Source organism: Mus caroli, unplaced genomic scaffold (assembly GCF_978045245.1).
Source record: "Mus caroli unplaced genomic scaffold, Mus_caroli_1 scaffold_5, whole genome shotgun sequence".
Taxonomy (NCBI): Eukaryota; Metazoa; Chordata; class Mammalia; order Rodentia; family Muridae; genus Mus; species Mus caroli.
This window is the reverse complement of record NW_028227260.1, coordinates 116,141,684-116,153,810: the sequence shown is the minus strand read 5'-3', so window position 1 is coordinate 116,153,810 and position 12,127 is coordinate 116,141,684. Positions and strand designations below refer to the sequence as shown.

General features: G+C 41.9%; 1 pseudogene; it reads left to right on the top strand.

The window, feature by feature from the left end:
* Window positions 1-9,170: 9,170 nt before the first annotated feature.
* Window positions 9,171-9,784, top strand: LOC110287440 (large ribosomal subunit protein uL13 pseudogene; annotated as a pseudogene).
* The last annotated feature ends 2,343 nt before the right edge of the window (window positions 9,785-12,127 follow it).

Sequence of the window (12,127 nt, the reverse complement as noted above, 5' to 3'; positions counted from 1 at the left end):
TTGACTATTGTGAAGTTTGGATTTGTCTAATAGTTCATCTTAATTAAATTCAGCCTGCTTTATCAGCAACAGTATCTACTTTCATCAATCAATTGGTATCTCCTGAACTCAATATTCTATCCCTTGTAGTTAATGAGTATTTTATGGGGGGAGAAACTCAGAGACCATATAAATACTCGGTTTCTCATCATACTTTTTTTTTTTTTTTGTAAAAATTTCCCTCCATTTTTGGGGGCACAGAGCTAAACAAAGAATTCTCAAATGAGAAATACCGAATGGCTGAGAAGCACCTGAGGAAATGTTCAACATCCTTAATCATCAAAACATCCCTGAGATTCCACCTCACACCAGTCAGAAATGGCTAAGATCAAAAATTCAGGTGACAGCAGATGCTGGCGAGGATGTGGAGAAAGAGGAACACTCCTCCATTGTTGGTGGGATTGCAAGCTTGTACAACCACTCTGGAAATCAGTCTGGCGGTTCCTCAGAAAATTGGACATAGAACTACCGGAGGATCCCGCAGTACCTCTCCTGGGCATATATCCAGAAGATGTCCCAACCGGTAAGAAGGACACATGCTCTACTATGTTCATAGCAGCCTTATTTATAATAGCTAGAAGCTGGAAAGAACCCAGATGCCCCTCAACAGAGGAATGAATACAAAAACTGTGGTACATTTACACAATGGAGTACTACTCAGCTATTAAAAACAATGAATTTATGAAATTCTTAGGCAAATGGATGGATCTGGAGGATATCTTCCTGAGTGAGGTAACCCAATCACAAAAGAACTCACATGATATGCACTCACTGATAAGTGGATATTAGCCCAGAAACTTAGTATACCCAAGATACAATTTGCAAAACACATGAAACTCAAGAAGAAGGAAGACCAAAGTGTGGATACTTCATCCCTCCTCAGAATGGGGAACAAAATACCCATTTAAGAAGTTAAAGAGACAAAGTTTGGAGCTAAGATGAAAGGATGAACCATCCAGAGACTACCCCACCTGGGAATCCATCCCATAATCAGCCACCAAACCCAGACACTATTGAATATGCTAGCAAGATTTTGCTGAAAGGACCCTGATATAGCTGTCTCGTGTAAGACTATGCTGGGGCCTAGCAAACACAGAAGTGGATGCTCACAGTCATCTATTGGCTGGATCACAGGGCTCCCAATGAAGGATCTAGAGAAAGCACCCAAGGAGCTAAAGGGGTCTGCAACCCTATAGGTGGAACAACAATATGAACTAACCTGTACCCCCAGAGCTCGTATCTCTACCTGCATATGTAGCAGAAATTGGCCTAATTGGCCATCATTGGGAAGAGAGGCCCCTTGGTCTTGCAAACTTTATATGCCCCAGTACAGGGGAACGCCAGGGCCAAGAAGTGGGAGTGGGTGGGTAGGGTAGGAGGGCGGGGGGAGTGTATAGGGGACTTTTGGGATAGCATTTGAAATGTAAATGAAGAAAATATCTAATAAAAATTGTTTTACAAAAATTGGCCGGGTGGTGGTGGCGCACGCCTTTATTCCCAGCACTTGGGAGGCAGAGGTAGGCGGATTTCTGAGTTCGAGGCCAGCCTGGTTTACAAAGTGAGTTCCAGGACAGCCAGGAGTATACAGAGAAACCCTATCTCGAAAATCAAAAGAAAAAAATTTGAAAAAAATTTCCCTCCATTTTTGCTTGAAAAAATAATCATTGTACTAGAGCAAGAAATGAGATGTGTACATGTGAAACAATGTATTCATACTGGTACCACTGATAATTATAAAGTCCATTTATACTTGCCATTACTTTCAACTCCTTCCACCAACAGAGTAAAATCTAGCTTTTGCCATTCACAATATATTACTTATTTGCTCTATATGGGAATATACCCAGATTGAAGAACAATGAACCCATACTCCCTTGGAAACAATACTAATCAAAGTAAATTCGTTTTTAATTCTAAGATAGGGTTATCGGCTGCTATCTGAACTCTAGCAGGCTCCCTAGATGACTTCGCTGTACACTGAAGTTTGAGAACCACTATCTTACAATACAGTCCAAGTACCATTTCCCAAAGTAACTTAGTATTTTTGATCCATCATGAATGCCAAAATAAAAATAATGCTACCGAGCTGAAAAGATGGCTTAGCACCTAAGAGCACTGGCTGCTCTTTCAGAAGACCCAGGTTCAGTTCCCAGAATGACATGGCCACTCACAACCATTTGTAACTTCAGTTTCAGGGGATCTGGCGCCCTCTTCTGGCCTCTATGGCTCCAGGCATGCTTGTGGTGAGCAGACAAACAAGCAGGCACCAATGGAGGCTCACACCAGTCTGGAGGCTGAAAAACAATGAGCAAATTACCAGCAGTATTGATCTTTTTCTCCTGGGCGTGAAGATGGCCTTTTCTGTACACATACACTCCTAGTATTTCTTCCTATTTTTCTAAGGCTCCACACTGATAGTCTCATATAATCATAACTCCTTAAAGGCACTACCTCCAACTATAGCTACACTGGGGATTAGGGCTTCAAGACAGGAATTCTTTTTTTTTTATTTTAAAGAATATTTATTTAAACAGTTTATTTAAAATATTTAAAATACAAATAAAATTTTATTATCGTCTATTTTATTTATTTAAAGTATTGTTTGGTAAACCAAGAGGCACAGGCTCATTCAGTGGCTGGTTATAGGCTAAGTCTTCTAGCCTATATCATGATTAAAGTCTGTATGCTGTTATATAATAGTGGAGGCCAATTTGGAATAAGACAGGAATTCTTAAAGAAGCATAATTTATTCCATAGCACCAATATTATTTCCCAAATTCACTAATGCATGGATAAATATAGGAAAGTTCCTTTGTGCCTCTCTTTGTATTCCATTTGAGATCTCTTTGCCCATATTAATCTGGGTTGTGAAACATGAATATTCTTTCACTTTGTTACCCCTCTGATAACATATATACTACTTATGAAGCTACTTAAGGGAAGAAGAATTTATTTTGGCTCATGGTTGCAGAGATCACAGCCCATGACAGTGGGAACTCTTCCTCTGGTCATCAGATGGAGTGGCCGAGGTCCCTTCACTAGGGTAGGTCATGAAACAGGCCCTTGTCTTAAATTCTGAACAGCTGTTGTACTCCTCTGTGGCCTCTGCATCAGTTTCTGCCTCCAGGTTCCTGCCCTGCTTGAGTTCTTGTCCTGAATTCCTTTGATGATTAACGAGGATAATGAAGTGTGAGCCAAATAAGCCCTTTCCTCCCCAACTTGCTTTTGCACATGGTGTTTCATCACAGCAATAGTAACCCTGACTAGGACAGCCTACAAAACAGTACCTCAAGATGAGGACTGAGCATTCAAAAACATAAGTTTGTAGGAAACATATCATATCCAAAATGTAGCCACATGACTCTAAAATAAAGTCAGAACATTGTACAAAAGTGCATACTCAGAAAAACTGTCACTGGGGAACTTGAGAGACACCTCAGTGATTAAGAGCATGTACTGACTGCAGAAGACCTGAGTTTGATTCCTAGCACCCTGAGTTTAATTCCTAGCATCCTTGTCAGGAGACCTGTTACTAGCATCTACCAGTGACAATTAAGGAAACATTTTAGTGGGGTATACCGCCATTGGCTCCAAGGGATCCAACACCTCTGACCTCCAAGAGTACCTGTAGACACACATGCATAAACACAATTTAATTAAAATTTTCTTTCTTTCTTTCTTTCTTTTCTTTTCTTTTTCTTTTCTTTTTCTTTTCTTTTCTTTTTCTTTTTCTTTCTTTTTTTTTTTTTTTTTTTTTTTTTTTTGAGACAGGGTTTGTAGCCCTAGCTTTCCTGGAACTTGATCTGTAGACCATGCTGGCCTCAAACCCAAAGATCTGATAGGATTAAAGGTATTAATTAAACCCCACCATTGCCCAGCTAAAATGTTTCCTTAATTGTCACTGGTAGATGCAGACACACACACAGACACAGAAACACACACATATTTAAAACTAAGAAAAATGAATATTTTTTACATTACTGTTTTCCTATCCCTTCTCTTCCACTTCTGCACTGCCCCTTACCTTTCTGCTCTTCTCATTTGCTAATCACATCAGGTTTTCATTTCACTCTCCACACTGAGCTTCTGTAACAAATTGCCACAAAGTTAGTGACTCAAAAGAGCAAAGACTATTATATTACAACCCAGAGGGTCAGACATCTAAATGGATTTCACAGTACTAACATCAAAATGTCAGCAGGGCTGCATCCCTTCCAAGGGCTTCAGGGGAGTATGTCGCTCTTTGCTTTTTCCATTCTCAAGGGGCCAAGTATCGTCCCTGACTTATGACCCCTCCATCCATCTTCTAGGCTGCAGCATAGTACTCCTAATGTTCCATCATCCTATTACTTCCTCTGCCCCGGCCCTTCTGCATTCCTCTTATGTTATGGCCACCAGAACAATCCAGAATTTTCCCATCTCATGATCCTTAACAAGATCTAAAAAGTCCTTTAAGTTCCAAAAGGAAACATATGTATGTGTTTGGGGGAGATTAGAACACAGACATCTTTTGTGGCCCTTAGTCTATCTATCACTCAGAGGCAGAGGCTTCTCTGTGTAATTCAGGCTGGCCTTGTACTCACAGTACTCCTGCCGCAGCCTTCATAGTGCTACAATCATAGCTGCACACTTTTATCTTTTTCATAAACAGTGTAGCCAGACACAGTGGCATTGGCACATAACCAAATACTTAGGAGGCAGAGACAGGAGGTTCACGACAAGTTTGAGGGCAGTCTGGTTTATATGGACAGTTCTAGGCCAGGCATGGCTACATAGTGAAACCCTGGTTCAAAATAACTAAGCAATACCAAAAAAAAGTTCATAGAGACACTCCTAGCACTGTCTCTCTTAAAACTCACGTATGGTTCCCCACTACACCTAGAACAAATCCAACCACATTAGTCTTTGAGCTTCCCCTGCCTTCCTTCATCCACGGAGCATGCCAAATCCTTTCTGACTACAAGGCTCCTCCGCTTTATCATTCTGTCTAAAATATCCTTTCCCCTGCTCTTTGTGAGGCTGGCTTATTCTTCCAACACCATCCCAAATGCCACTTCTTCAAAGAAGCTATGTCTGATCACTGGTCCTCAACTATTACCATTTGAATGTAGCCCTTCATCATTTATCAGAGTCTGTAGCATAGTATTTTATACACCAGTTTACTTTTCTATTGAACCTCTATCTCACTATAATGAAAACTCCAAAACAACAGAGAGAGTGTGTCTATCCTCTTATAGCCCAAACATGTAGCATATTACCAGACATTTACTAGTGTTGATTAAATCAATGTAGGATGGCATGGGGTGCATCTTAGTGATAGAAGATAGACTCTGGGGAAGGAAGAGAAAGGGAGAGGGAAGAGGAAGGGCAAGGAGGAAGAAGAGAATGATTATATTATGATATTCCACTCTAGGTAAAGAATATAAGAAAAGTGTATTGCTGGTCCAAATATGGCCAACAAACCAATCCTAATTACTTTAGGTAGTGCCAGGACAGATTACAGTCCCAGTACAATTGAAACAATTTTCTATTTGCAATTCATTCCCTTGTTTAACAAGTGTTTACTAACTAGCTAGTGGAGTCTGTAATCCTCACAACTCTATTATGTACCTACTGTTGTTACCATCCCCACTTTCTACTTGAGAAAACTGAAGTTGAATGTGGCATGGCTGAGACTGAATATGTCCCTTGTTCTCTGTAGTGGAAAGAGAATCAAAGATTTGCCAGAACTGGGGAAGACTGGGAGAGGTGAGTGGAAGCATGAGACAGGCAGCAAAAATCAGGGTAATGAGTCTGACTAGGCTTCTGAAAGAAAGTGGTGTCTGCATGAAATTAGAGGCACCAAGTAGGACTCAACAAGTAAACACTCCTGCTGCCAAGCCTGAAGACCTGAGACTGATTCCCACAGCTCATGCGGTAGGAGAAAACCAACTCTCCCAAGCTTCCCTGTGAACACTCACATTAAACATGCACAGTACACACTCACACAAAACACACATACCGCACACACACACCACACACACATACCACACATACACACCATACATACAACACACACACATACCACACACACCACACACATACAGATACATACACACTCTTCACACATACCACACACACACCCACACACCCACACACACCGCATACTACAACACATACACACACACTCCACATACATACCACAAAACACGCACACACATACACACAAACACATAGCACCACCACATTCAGCACCACTACTACCACTACATCCACCATGGCACTTGTGCACTCATCCACATGAATACATGCATACACACACAACACATAAATACATGTTTAAAAAGTGTAAGTAGATTTTGGTTAGGTGAAAGGAACTCCAATTTGTTACTTACCGATAAGGCTCACGAGATAGCATGTACCTTGATGAGTTTCCTGTCATTTGTCATAGTCTGGCCTTCCCTGAGCCCTGCAGGCCATTAAATGCAAACTGCAATGAGAACACAGATCAGGAAATACTGAAGCTTAGAAATCAAGCATCAATTTGCTCAGAGAAACGAAGGTGGGCATTCACCCCCTTCATCAGTGCCCACTGAAACAGTTTTCTGCTGAGTGTAGAACAAGAGTCTGCAAACTTTTCCTTTAAAGTCACATAGTAAATGTTTTGTGCTTTGTATGTTTTACACAGTCTGTTTCACAGTGATGAAATTCTACAAAATCAGTGACAGACAACATGCAAACAAGTAAGTGGAGCTGTGTCCCAAAGACTGATGCTTGAGCCAGATGTGATCCATGCTGTAGTTTATTGATCCATAGCCTAGAACAAGAAAATCAAGCAAAGAAGTGTGAACAGAAGGGAATACTGTGGGACACACTGTGACACATTACAGCTTCTATGAGATTGTTTTTTCTCTGCTGCTGGGAGGTTGCAAAGGTACGTGGGCATGGGGAGATGAGTGCGATTGGGATGTTTAAAGTGAAGTTCCCAAAGAACCAACAAAAAAATTAAAAATCTTATACAAAATGAGAAAAGTACGACAGGCAGTGGTGGCATACACCTATAATCCGAGAACTCAGGAGGCAGAGGCAGGCAGATCTCTGTGAGTTCAAGGACAGCCTGTTCTACAGAGTGAGTTCCAGGACAGCCAAAGCTACATAGAGAAACCCGATCTTGAAAAAAAAAAAAGTTTTAAAGAAAAAAATTATAAAAGGAATGAGAAAAAGTAGAAGCTTGGAAGATGTCTCTGTCAGTATATGCTAGGCAAGCTTGAGAGCCTGACTTGGATCCTTAGAACTAACATAAAGGACCAGGCATGGGGCCACGTACCTCCAGTCCCAGTGCTGGGGAGGCAAAGACAGATGCATCTGTAGAGATCACTGAACAGCCAGCCTAGGAAACTCACTGTGCTTCAGATTCCATGAGAGAGCTTACACACCTGAGTGTAAACACACATGCTCACACCTGATCATGTACATTTATACCTCCCCATTTATACCCACACTAACAAGTACATACACCACACTCACATGCAACATAATGCACATATAAACATGTATACCCAAATGCACAAATGCCCACACCCACACTATTAACGCATAGCCACCACCACCCCCAACACGTACATGCACCCACATGCCCACATTTCCACTGCCATACTAACAAGTACATACACAACGCAGGAAAAAATTAAGAGAAGAGTGGTTGCAGGAGTCACGTGATTAATTACATCCGGTGTTGGAAGCCTGATGTGTCATCAAGGCAACAAAGATCCATAATTCCCATACCAGATCAGGTCACTCCCAAGCAGAGGATCCTCTTTCCTTGAACTGCTTTAGATGGACACAATGGCTTCGGGCTTCTAAGATCTTCCTCTGTTACTGCTGGTTCCTTCAAAAACACACCTAGTTAAAAGCCTCGGCTAAAAAACTGTTTACCAGTAACAAGTAACCAGTAACAATACAAGCAAATGCCTCTGCTTCCGCCTCTGCTGCTGCATAGCTCCTTTAGACTACCCCCCCCCGGGGATCCATCCCATAATCAGCCACCAAACACAGACATTATTGCATATGCCAGCAAGATTTTGCTGAAGGGACCCTGATAAAGTTGTCTCATGTGAGGCTATGCCAGGGCCTAGCAAATACAGAAGTGGATGCTCACAGTCAGCTATAAGATGGAATACAGGGCCCCCAATGGAGGAGCTAGAGAAAGTACCCAAGGAGCTGAAGGGGTCTGCAACCCTATAGGTGGAACAACAATATGAACTAATCAGTACCCCCAGAACTCGTGTCTCTAGCTACATATGTATCAGAAGATGGCCTAGTCGGCCATCATTGGGAAGACAGGCCCCTAGGTCTTGCAAACTTTATATGCCCCAGTACAGGGGAAAGCCAGGGCCAAGAAGTGGGAGTGGGTGGGTAGGGGAGCAGGGCTGGGGGAGGGTATAGGGGACTTTTGGGATAGCATTTGAAATGTAAATAAAGAAAATATCTAATAAAAGAAAAAAAGAAAATTCCCTGACCCCTAATATTAGCAGTAACTAGTTGATAAGAGATAAAACATGGAAAGGAAGGTAGGGAGAAAAGGAAGGGGAAATGATATAATTATATTTTAAAATGAAAAAATACTTAAAAGCCACTGCCCTTTTAATTGGAAATAAACGTCTGTTTGTTACAAAATCAGGATAGGTTTATTTTAGAAAATTAAAAAAAAAATAACCCATCCATGTGACACACATCAGTAACCTCAATGGTTGGGAGGTGAAAGCAGCAGGGTCATCCTCAGATACACAGTGTATTTCAGGCCAGCCTGGGCTACATGAGACCCTGTCAAGAAAGGATCAGGAAGGAAGTGGAAGAGAAATGGATAGGTGGGAGAAGGAAACACAAGAAGTTGCACTGTGCTCTAAGTACCCACAAAGCATCGCTAAGCGACTTCGCATACATCCTTCCAAGTCTTTTTTAGCAAAATGAGATATTATACAAAATAAAGAACAGAGAGAGAGAGAGATTGTTTTTTGAGTACAAGAATTTTGTTTTTATGTGCTACTATAATCACAATGCCTTTAAAATGTCATTCTATATAAGAGTAGCACACATATTGTGTTAATTATTTAGTTAAAAAAAAATCAGGGTTTCCCAGGCAGCTGCCGAAGATGGAGGAGAGGTAGGTTCTGGTATTGGATGGCCGAGGCAATCTTCTGGACTGCCTGGCAGCCATTGTGGCCAAGCAGGTGCGTCTGGGCCAGAAGTTGGTGGTCGTACGCTGTGATGGCATCATCATTTCTGGAAATTTCTACAGAAACAAGTTAAAGTATTTGGCCTTTCTCGAAAAGCGGATGAATACCAACCCCTCTTGAGGCCCCTACCACTTCCGAACCCCCAGCCGCATTTTCTGGCACACTGTGCGAGGCATGCTGCCCCACAAGACTGAGAGAGAGGCCAGGCTGCCCTGGAACGCCTCGAGGTGTTGGATGGGACCCCTCTACCCTATGACAAGAAAAAGTAGATGGTGGTCCCTGCTGCCCTCAAGGTTGTTCAGCTGAAGCCTACCAGAAAGTTTGCTTACCTGGGGCTTCTGGCTCATGAGGTCGGGTGGAAGTACCAGGCAGTGACAGCCACTCTGGAGGAGAAACAGAAGGAAAAGGCCAAGATGCACTATTGGAAGAAGAAGCAGCTCTTGAGGTTACGGAAACAGGCAGAAAAGAATGTGGAGAAGAAAATCTGCAAGTCCTCAGAGGTCCTCACGACCAGTGGAGTCCTGGTGTGAACCCAATATAGACTGTGCCTCAAATAAATAAATAAATAAATAAAACTCAAGGGAGTGCTGGAGCAATGGCTCAGTGGTTAAGCACACTGACTGCTCTTCCAGAGGACCCAAGTTCAATTCCCAGCACCCACATGACAGATCACAACCATCTCTAACTTCAGTTCCAGGGGATCCTCTTGACATTCAAGAGCACCTGCACTTAAATACATGCACATGCATATAATTTTAAAATAAATTGGCAAGTTGTGGTGGTGTCCGCCTTTAATCCCAGCACTCAGGAGGCAGAAGAAGGGATACTCTGTGAGTTTGAGGCCAGCCTGGTCTACATAATGAGTTTCAGAGAACCAGGGTTACATGGAGAGACCCTGTCTAAAAAATAATAATAAACTAAATGTACCATATTTTCTTCAGCTGAGGGACATCTGCGTTGTTTCCAGTGTCTGGCTATTACAAATAAAGCTGCTATGAACAAAGTGGAGTTGGGTTCTGGCCTGGGTCCCATAGATACGCTTAGCATCTCCAAAGTAAACAAGAGCCATAGGGACATGTGCAGGTGTCAAGTGAAAGAAAACAACATATCAAAATACTCCTGTAGCACTTACCTCAAGTGCATGAGCCAGTCCTTAGGCCCTTCCTGGACACGGGGGAAGTCACCAAGAGTCTCATCATCACAGCTGAGGGGATCATCTTGCTACTCTGTGCAATGGTACCAGCGACACTGCTGCTATTCAGGAAGTGATGGCTGAATGAGAATGGAGAAGACATACTAGAAGAGGGCTTGAATCTTGATGACTGCTCTATGTATAAGGATATCTGTAGCAGACTCCAGGACGTGGACAGGCTCCATATTGGATGTCCAGCTAGAAAAGCCATGACTGACATCCCCCACCCTTCCCATGCCCCATCCTGCTGTCCTGTCTGTCTCTGCCTGCCATATGCCCAACTCCAGCATCCCTGCTTTAATGCTCTTCCCCTGGAGTTCCCCCTTCCCAGTCTTTGTCCCACCCTGATCCTGTCCTTCCTTAAGTTTGTCCTAGGTTCCCTCTCCAGCAGCTAAGGAGCCCTCAATAACTGCCTCTAGGGGAGCTGATCACAGCAGCTTGCCTAGTGCCACTCCTCCTCTCAGATCTGTCTTGGCCATTTAGGAGATGATAAATCCTTCCCAAAGCAACAACAACAATAATAAATAATAATAATGATGATGATAACAGTAATAAATGGAGTCAACATCTCAAGGAATTGTGGCTTAATCCTAGAATTTATTGTGTTGACCCATGATCTCTTATCTCCAAATAATAAAAAGTAAAAAAATAAAATGTAAAACATGGCAATGCTTCCCATTTCTCCTTTCATTCTATTAAGCAAAAGTCAGTAAATCTTTCTGTGAAGGCCAGACAGTGGTTTTACAGTTAGGGGCCAAAAGGCAAAAGCACTGACATAACACATGTATTCAGACAATGTCTGAACGTTTCCATAGATTTTTAGTCAAAAATCCAAATATAAGTATAATATATAATATATACCAGTATGAGGAAGTTACATGGTTATATATATATATATATATATATATATATATATGTATATATATATACACACATATATATACACACATATATATGTGTGTGTGTATTGCAAATTATTACATGCAATTCCAAATATATTTGATAATTTCTATAAGGTTTCATAATTCAGGAGGTCTACTACAGAAACAAATGCAATAGATTAACATTGTGTTGCATTGCACTGGAAAACTGCTATTCTCTATTAACAAAATGACTGTAAAGGAATTCTTTGAAAAAAGAGAAAAGAAAAACATTCTTAGCTTACACTTCCCATTCTGACTGTCAATTCCTGTTATAGCATACTGCTTCTGAGACTCTGCTGCTACTTCACAAGTTTGGGTGAAAATAACATTACTGTTAGTGGACATTTGCCTTGAGGTATGCTGAATTCCTGAAGCTGCATGGCACTACAGTGTTGGGAAACCCTGCTAATTAAGGTCACAGTCTACCATGACCAGATAGCTCCTCTGAGCTCCATAGAAAATGGAGGACTCTCTTAACCAGCAGGTCTTCCCCCTTCTCTGACCTTGTCAAGGGAGCTCAGTCCCTGTATACCCTCTGTCTGAGGAAGGTCATGCAGTCCTTGGCAAATCTACAAGTTCATCTTCCTCTTTCCCAAGCAAGGACCTGGGATTCCTGGAATGCCTCTCCATGCAAATGAGGCATTCCGGGTACTTTAAACTGTAACCAATGATTTACTTTCATCCTGAAAATTCCTTCCCACTCTCCAAGGTTCATATTTAGCCTTGGTTCACCCCAATAAAGTTTACAAGCTGATTCA